This window comes from Falco punctatus (assembly GCF_963210335.1).
Source record: "Falco punctatus genome assembly, chromosome: 1".
In the NCBI taxonomy this organism is placed as follows: domain Eukaryota; kingdom Metazoa; phylum Chordata; class Aves; order Falconiformes; family Falconidae; genus Falco; species Falco punctatus.
Genome location: NC_137580.1, coordinates 74,552,278 through 74,561,197, shown reverse-complemented (window position 1 = coordinate 74,561,197; position 8,920 = coordinate 74,552,278). Strand labels below are relative to the sequence as shown.

General features: G+C 41.0%; 1 protein-coding gene across 5 annotated transcripts in view; it reads left to right on the top strand.

The window, feature by feature from the left end:
• Positions 1-8,920, top strand: part of CCSER1 (coiled-coil serine rich protein 1) — a 722,600-nt gene that overhangs the window by 499,171 nt on the left and 214,509 nt on the right. The gene's annotated exons all lie outside the window — the stretch shown is intronic.

Here is an 8,920-nt window from a genome sequence, read left to right as displayed (position 1 = left end):
ACATCTCAGTATCTATCATTTCATCTAGATAATATTTCTGTCTCAGAATTACCAGAACTGGTGTTGCTCACAGACAAGACCTATAAGTCATTTTCTATTAATGAAAAACTAAAGCATAAGCAAACAGCAGTTTGTAGCTTTCATCATGAAGATGTGTCATGCGTACTGGATTATAGAAGTCAGTCTGTTGAATTTTCATTTTCTTACTGCAACATCATATTTTTCTTTTATTTTTAACAGGCGAAAAGCATTTTAAGCAACAGAAGAAAAAACTAACCCACTTTAAAATTCAGTGTTCAAAAGCATATACTTCTGAGCTGATGTAAATTCGTAACACTTAAAAATATTTGGCACAAGTTACCATTCATCTTTTTTTTCCCACTGAATAACAAGTATGAGCAGTTCTTTCTGCCTGCCTGTTTAAACAGGGAGCTAGCAGTATCAGTCCAGGCAGGCTGAGTAACATCTGATCTCCCACCCCACCCCACCCCCCACTGCGGCGAATGAAGAGACGGGACGCAGCTTGATGCAAGCAAATGTCAATTTATTGTACAGAAGCACGAGGTTTTATACACTTTCAGAAGCTGCGCGTTTTAAACAGATTGGTTCTTGAAGCTAGGCACTGCATACTAGGCAATCCCTGATTGGTGGTTAACTACCAGCAATTAACTGCAAGGTGTTACCTTTCCTTGGCGCCATCCCTCTCCCACCCCCCTGTGCTCTGCAAACATGCCTCATCATGTTAATTGTTGTCTAGACAAGCTCGAGCACATTCCCCTCAGCTAACTGATTGCCGCGCATGGTCCTAGTTTGCAGACCGCTCCTGCACCCCACTTAGAGTTATTTAATAAAACGCTTTCCTGATGTCATGGTTTAATCCCAGCCAGTAACCAATGCCACGCAGCTGCTCGCTCGCTCCCCTGCCCCTCCCCAGAGGGATAGGGAGGAAATTCAGGAAGGAATATAAACATCAAGGGTTGAGATAAGAACAATTTAATAATTGAAACAAAATGAAATAAACCCAATAATAATAATAATTATTATAACAATTATAATGAAAAGGAGGGAGAAAGGAGTGAAATCTAAAGGGAAGGGAGAAAAGAAAACAAGTGATGCACAATACAGGTGCTCACCGCCCGCTGCCCAGCCAGCCCCTGAGCAGCGATCTGCAGGGCCCAGCTGACTCTCCCCCATTTGTATGTGCAGTGTGATGTTCTGAGGCATGGAATGTCCCTGTGGCCAGTTCGGGCCAGCTGCCCTGGCTGTGTCCCCTCCCAGCTCCCCGTGCCCCCCCAGCCCTCTCGCTGGCAGGGCCCGAGAAACTGAAAAGCCCTTGGCTGGGTCTGACCCTCACCCAGCAGCAACCAAACCCACCCGTGTGCTGCCAGCAGTGTTCTCACACCGAACCCAAACCACAGCACTGCACCAGCTACCGAGGAGAAAATTAACTCTGTCCCAGCCAAAACCAGGACACCTGAACAGGTTTCAGTTGTGATTAGCTGCAGTGAAAACAGTGTGTTCTTGAAACAGATGTGTTAAAACAAAAGGAATCAAGCATTCAAGCAAAGCACGGTAAGCCATATCTAAAATACTGTCCAGGCTGAACAACTTAGTATATATTTTTTGCATTTCCTCTTAATGTTAAACTACTTTTCTCAAGATCTGCACAGGTATAAGCTTAGAGAGAGGGAAGTTGTACGTGGTAGGGTACCAAACTAGGGTTTGGCATATCTCTCTTAACATCTTCAATCTGCCATAGGCTTCCTGTGTGACATTGGTCATGTGGTTCAGTATTTCTGGACCTCATTATCTAACTATGTCTATTTATGAAAATGGTATGTTAATGGTTTTCTTCTTCCATTCTTTGGCTGTCTCGTTCATTCTCAGTGATCTGCTTTGAGAAGATGTATTTTTTCTGTGGGCTGAGTGTGATAGAGTAATGATGAATTGCACTGCAGTCTGTGAAAGCACAGACATGGAACAGTCTGTCTTATTTAATTGTTTGACATTAAGGTTTTTTGGTTTATTAGCAAAGTACTCTGGCTTTCAAATGACTTCTGTACCTTCATATGTAGTATCAAGACACTGTATCTTAATATGCAGTGTAACGTGAATCTTTCTTAGGTTACCCTTAGCAGAATCTCACTGGCCCTAAAAGTCACACCAATAATATTTTTTAAATTGGTGCTTTCTAAGCTTAGATTGTTTAAAGTTGTTCTAGTTAGTTCATCTTAAAATATGCTGTGAAAAATTCTGTGTTCCCTTTATTATTTTTTTGGTAATGTTGTAGTTGAAGTTTTTAAAAAACATAGTCTTCAGGTTTGCAAATATTTTTTTTTTCTTTATAGTTCATTTGCTTTAAAATACAGGACTGGAAGATCTGGGTAATATCATTGTCTGTGTTTCATAAACAGAGAACAATCGAATTCTGTCCCAGTTTATGTGACAGACCAGACATCTCTGATTGATAGATTTGGAGCAGGGAGAATGCAGGAACTGACATGATAGCATTCCTCACTGTAATAGGACTGCTATCGTTAAGCTATGCACATAATTCTTGTCTTGATTTTTCTTCTGATAAGTTTACCCAAGTGCCTTGAGGTGAGATGGGGATATTTCTGGTGAAATAACTTCAATATTTAGATAAGGCCTAGTTTCTGATATGGCCTTTATATAAGATGGTTCAAATGACACAAGGAATCCATGTACAGGAGAATTCATGTGTGATCATGTTGATGCATACAAAAAGATACAGATTCAAATATATTCAGAACTTTTCTTAAAGGGGGCTTTTGACATTTTCTGGATTCCTTTTTTACAGCTGAAATGTTATTAAAATATGGACTGTCATTTTCCTGGAAGATAGTTACTTACTGAAGATAAATAATTACAAGTTAGACTGTTGTTCAAAGTGTAGTTGTACAGGTAACTCAAGCTGTGTTGCAAGAAAGGCCATACATAGGTCAGGACAAAGGATAAAAAGAAAAAGGACATGTAAGCCAAAATTACATGCATAGGCTTTTCTGACACTTTAATTCAGTCCAACTTTCACAAGTAGCAAAGAAAGACCCTTCACCACTATTTTAGGTACAAGGAAAATTTCAAGGAGGTTAGTTAGTGAACACAGGAACAGAACACAAGCAAGACTAACACAGAAATGGTTTTTATAGCACATAAAAGTATTTTTTAGTATGGATATGATTTTTCAGCATGAAACTGGCTTGCAAAAGACACAATTCAGTGTTTCCATTTTGATTAAAATTTCCTTTGATATTATCCATAACAACCTCATGACTGGTAATTATTTTATAGACTGATTTTTAAATTTGATTGGGAAAAGACATTAATGGAACACCAACTCTGAAGAAGATATTTGACTCCATTATGAGAAATCAGTAATAATTATGCTGATATGTAACATCAAGAAACTGTGTGGTGGCTGGGTAGATTTGCTGAAAGGAGTCAGAAAAGCAAATTACTCAGTTGCCCAGCTGGTAGGATCCTCAGGAGCCCTGTCAAGTTTGAACCTCATCAAGGCTGTTAATCAGATGTACCTTACTGATTACATAAACCACATATGATTTGTAATTGTGGTAGCTGACAGTGTGGCTCCTAATGCGCATCCACAGAGAGTGGCATCACAGGTGTGACATCCAAAAGATTGATTAGCCCAAGTCTTTCTGTGAGAAGCCCTGGTTCTTCATGGTCTGGTGTAAGCAAGGTCTGCCTGCGAATTTCCTTTTAGGTCACTGACTGACTTGGACAGTAAGTTGGTTTGTGGCTCGCCATCTAGATGTGCCACAGGTGCAGGCCTGCTACAGAGATCTCCAGCTGAACGGCATGCAGCTCTGGCCTGACACCTGGGCCGACTGTCACGCTGTAGAAATGCGGGTTTTACATTCAGAGCTTCATCACAATAATTGCCTGTTGTGGTGCACTGACTTACTGTAGTGCAAACTGCAGCTGTTTCCCATGGGGTGGTCATGGGTACATTACAAAGCATCTATTACTGGATGGTTTTAAGGTGACTGCTGGCTGTGCCAATGCAAAAAGAAGTTTTGTTTGCTTCTTGGAGGAAATGACAGCAGTTAAGGTATGCTTGGAAAATAAAAGCAGGCAGTTGTATACTATCAGCTAACTAGTAAATACTCCTAATCAATTGCTAGACAGCATATCAAACATTGAACACAGCATGTGGAGTACAAATATAAATTAAGAAGAAAAGATTAAAATTAATTTTAAAAGTGGAGAATAGTATGTTGATTCACTGGCATATCAATTTTAATAATATTAAATGGTGCTTTCTGTGTCACTTGCATTATAACTCGTAAGTATGAAGATGTGTCCATATATTAACAATGTCTTTTACCAGTAAGTATTACCAAAAACATCTTAAGTATCTGAGAGGAATGCTGCTGTTAGTCCATTATTATACCTTCCAATGTAATTTGTTAAAACTGCATCATTTATGTTGTGGTATAACTTATCGGTTTCATCACCATAAAGCTGAGCGCAATATTATACTGCTGAGTGCCATCATTTTGCTTGTCCTTACGAGATACCGAGTTTGTTCTTTTACAGATCTACTATATAGTCTACAGAAAAGGACTTAATATATCCTGTGCTTAAATTTGCAATCTATAAAAGAGAAAATGTAAATTTATGTTCAGACTTAAATGCAAGTAGCTTGCACAGAAAACATATGGATAAATCAGGGAGTAAATTCTAGTTCATTTCCTCGTTCATCTCAACGCTGTTTCTCTTATGAGCTTCATTAAATGGTGCAAACTGCGTATCTAGAGAATTAGATGATGCTTTTCTAAAGTGTTTACATTAATAGTTTCCTTAAGATACTGTAAAAATGAACAGGGATTTCAGTATCCAAATCCATAGGAAACTTTTAAAATCTGAGCTGCAAGATTGTTTCCTTCTACCATTGCCTTTATCAAGTCTTTTGCTCCCTTCACCCCAAAAACTTTGTGTGCTCATGAGATTAAATGGATCTGTTAAGAGCGAATAAACCAGAGAGACAGGAATAGTTATAAACTCCAGTTTTGGTGGCAGGGGGGAAGGCTAATGACTTGGAACTGGTAGGAATATTCTGATAAAGCTTTTTAAAATTACTTTCTAATTATTTATGCATAAAGAAACAGCTAGAGCAATGGAGAGATGAGATTCTCTCCTGCTTTTTACAGTAGTCACCCACAAAGTGGGAGGTAAAGATTCAGTTATCTGTTCTAATGAATATTCATTTGCATATTCAGTGAGTTCTCAGGAGAAACTGCAGAGCACCTTGGAGTATCCTGTGGCTGGGTCCCAGGGGACTCCGGTGACATGTGGGTGGCAGAAAAGCTGGGGTCTGTCTCAAAGCAGCAGGTCTGGAACTGTGCTCTTATTTGCCAAGGAAGTGTTGAGCCCTCAGCTGTTGCCTGTCCAGATGAAGCTATTTTGGCGCTTTTTTTTTTTTTTTTTTCTTCTTCATTAATAGATTCTTAGCTGGCATAAAACAAACATTGACATAATGGAAAAATTATCTCATACTTAGCCCCTTGGTGAAAAGTTTTGGTGCGATAGTAAGCAGAGCAGTCTGATTAGCTGGAATGAGTTGTGGAATATTGACAGCAGACTTTTGCTAGGTGAATTCTTGTGTAGTTTGTACAATAGTTCGTTCACAGCAGACCTGCAGCACACCATGTCATTACTATTTATAAACTGATTGGTTTGAAAGTGCATAACTTGGCCATGTAGAATATGTTTTTCTGAGATGCTAGAGTCCCAGATAGCAACTGCCTGCACAGAACAGATCAAACTTCCCTGCACAGCATCTGTACACGTAAGTGTAAATTTTTTGCATGCAGCTTGTCAAGGTATCTGAGTTCTATGTAGCAGCATGTGCCAGTTTATTTGGGCATCTTTGGCTTGATGCAGAGAGTGTTCTGCAACCAGGATGTACGCAACTTAAAACCTAAAGCAGTTCCTTATTGGCTAACACACAAATAAGGTAGCAAGAATTTACTGAGCTCTCTAGCTTATCACTGCTAACAAGGCACCCAAAGAGTCTTTGCTGGCCAGGGAAGGCATCAGTCAGGCAGGCAAGGTCCAGCTTCCACAGCTGTCAGGATTGCATCCTCAAGTTGCTGAATCTCACCAGCTCCATTGACAGAAACAAATAAGGGTTTTCTCTTTAGGATTTTATACCTTTTGTGGCAGGTTGACCCCAGCCAACACCCACTCACTTCTCACTTGAAGTTGAAAATAGAAGCTGAGAAGACTCAGTGATCAAGATAATGACAGTTTAATGGGGAAAGCAAAAGCTATACATGCAAGCAAAGCAAAAAGGAGAATTCATTCGCTACCTCACCTTGGCAGGCAGATGTTGACCCAGTTTCTGAGAAACAGGACCCCTTGGCATGTGCAAGACTTGCTTTGGAAGACAAGCACTATAACCACAAACATCCCCCACAAACACCCCCTTACACCTTCCTTCCCTGAGCTTTTATTGATAAGCACAATGCCATATGCTCACTTAGATCAGTTTGGGTCAGCTGTCCTGGGTGTGTCGTCGTCCCCCCCCCCCCAACTTTTTGCGCACCCCTAGCCTATTTGCTATGAGGAGAGAGAAAGCCCTGATGCTGTTCAGCAACAGCCAAAACACTGGTGTGCTATCAGTGCTGGTTTAGCCACAAAGGCAAGGCACAGCACCCTGTAGGCTGCTGTGACCAAGGGCTGCCTCCATCCCAGCAGGACACAGCGCTGCCTTCCACCCTAGTACTCCCCTTCTTGAATCACAAAGGTGCCAACAATTCCATCTCAGGAGCCTGCCCTCTGGCTGTAATTTAACCCTTCCTAGCTCTCTACAGATTTTTCCATGGGTCTGTTTTAGCCACCTGAGTCAAGGCAATACAGCTGGGCTGTGTCAGAGCCAGGGTCCTTGCTACACAGGCTCCTGGGGAGGGTGGGGGTGGGGAAGGAGCTTCCAGCAGGGTTACAGGGAGAGGGAGTCACACAGGTTTGTGAAGTTAACCTCGTTTCAAATCAATCTGCCACCCATTCTTTCCGAAGGTTAAAAAAAAAAAAAAAAAAAAAAAAAAAAAAGACAGAATTAAATCATCCCTAGTCTGAACAGCTGAGTGTTTTATTTATTTTAGGACATGTCAGCTTTCTCTACCCTTGGGAAAGATACAACTGTTTACTTCCTATTTGTAGTTCCTAAGAGCGTATAATTTTCAGTTGTCTAATATTCCATGAAAAGAACCCACTATTTCAAAGTACCCCTATGCCATTATGCAATCATGCAAAAAAGCTGCCTCAGCTGGACTGTATGAGGTATAAAGGGTGTCCCTGTGACGTGCGGAATTAGACTCTATAACTCGAAAGTTATAAAGTAGGTATGTTTATTGCGCGCAGATGCACGGGGGATCGCTCCTCCACAAGCGTGCATGCCCGAAGTGAGGAACCATCTCACATTTATACATTAAAACAAATGAATATTCAATTAACGCCTATACATATTCGTTACCTAAACCCCGCTTCGTATGTTAATTAGCTTATCAGTCCGTTGCCTGGAATGTGGTGGTCTTGCAGGTTTGTAGGTGATCCATGTTCTTGTGACCATCTGATCTTCTTCAGCAAGGAAAGGTGATTCATGTCCTTGTGACCATCCAATCTTTTCCAGCAAGGAGACTTAGCACTCCCTCCCTCTAGATAGCATTTGAATGTCTCTCATCTTTTCTCATTCTCTTTTAAATAGCCCCTTTGTTAGAGAAAGAAGGGCAGGCGTCTCCCCGTCTCCCCTTTGTTAGAGGAAGAGGGGCAGGCGTCTCCTCAAAAACTGTAGTTGTCTCCTCAAGGCTGTGTGCCTATGTGACCAGACACCGCACCCATGACTAGTCACCATACCCACATTCCTGAGTAGACATATACAATCACAGTCGGTGTTAAGCGTCCCCATTTCACACTATTACTCCATATCACCTGTGCTTCTCCTTCTGCTCTGTGGGGTCAGAAATCAGTGGGCAGACTGTGCAAAAAGCATAAATACTTTCAGTTCCTAAGGGCAGCTGTTGTACCTTCTGCTAAAGTCCATCCAGAAAAGAAAAAGAAATGTATCCATGCAGGGGATTTTCTAAGAGGTGAACACGGATTTTAGTCACTCATTTTGCAGGTGGATGTAGCAAGAGGATCCTGTGCTTTATGTGTTTGTTGTGTGCAATGAGATGTGTTGCTTTTGTAGTGGCTTTGGATGTGTTCTCATGCTTAGGTGATGCACCTTTATTTTCTCCTTAGCCTACTTCAAGTTTCTAAGTATTTTTACTTTCATATTTTGAATTTCAAGTAAGGCAGGACTAGATATTAGCACTTTTGGGTTTAGACTGCGCAAGAGGGGAAAACCAGGGTAAAATCTAAGCTAGAGTTGTCAAAACAAAGGAAAGTCATAATAGAAAAATGCTACACTAAGCACTTTTTTGATGATTACTGGGGAGCGATTGTCCATGTAATAATTTGGGTTACAGCATCCTTTGCAAACTCCACAGAGTGTACAATTTTCACATTACCACAGCAGAATCTGAGACCTGTGGTGGTCCTGAGGCACAACGGTCAGTACAGCTCTGCCGGGTGAGCCAGAGCAAAGCCTGCCTCTGGCAAAACCAGCGGGGATGCTGCTAAGCTCGTTTCAACTTGGAAGTCATTGTGCATAACTTACAGTAAACACAGAGGGGTAATTTAGAGATGAAAAATAATGCGGATGTGAAAAATGATAAATGAGAATCCAAAGCTCTGGTGGTGCTTGACATTCAGGTTTTGGTTTCTACATACACAGAAACATCTGTTTATAGTGTGTTAGTTCAGATTCCACAGACTGGTAGGTGATCTCCATGGCAAACTCAGTGGCTTTTTTCTTTTTAGTTGATTTGTAGAT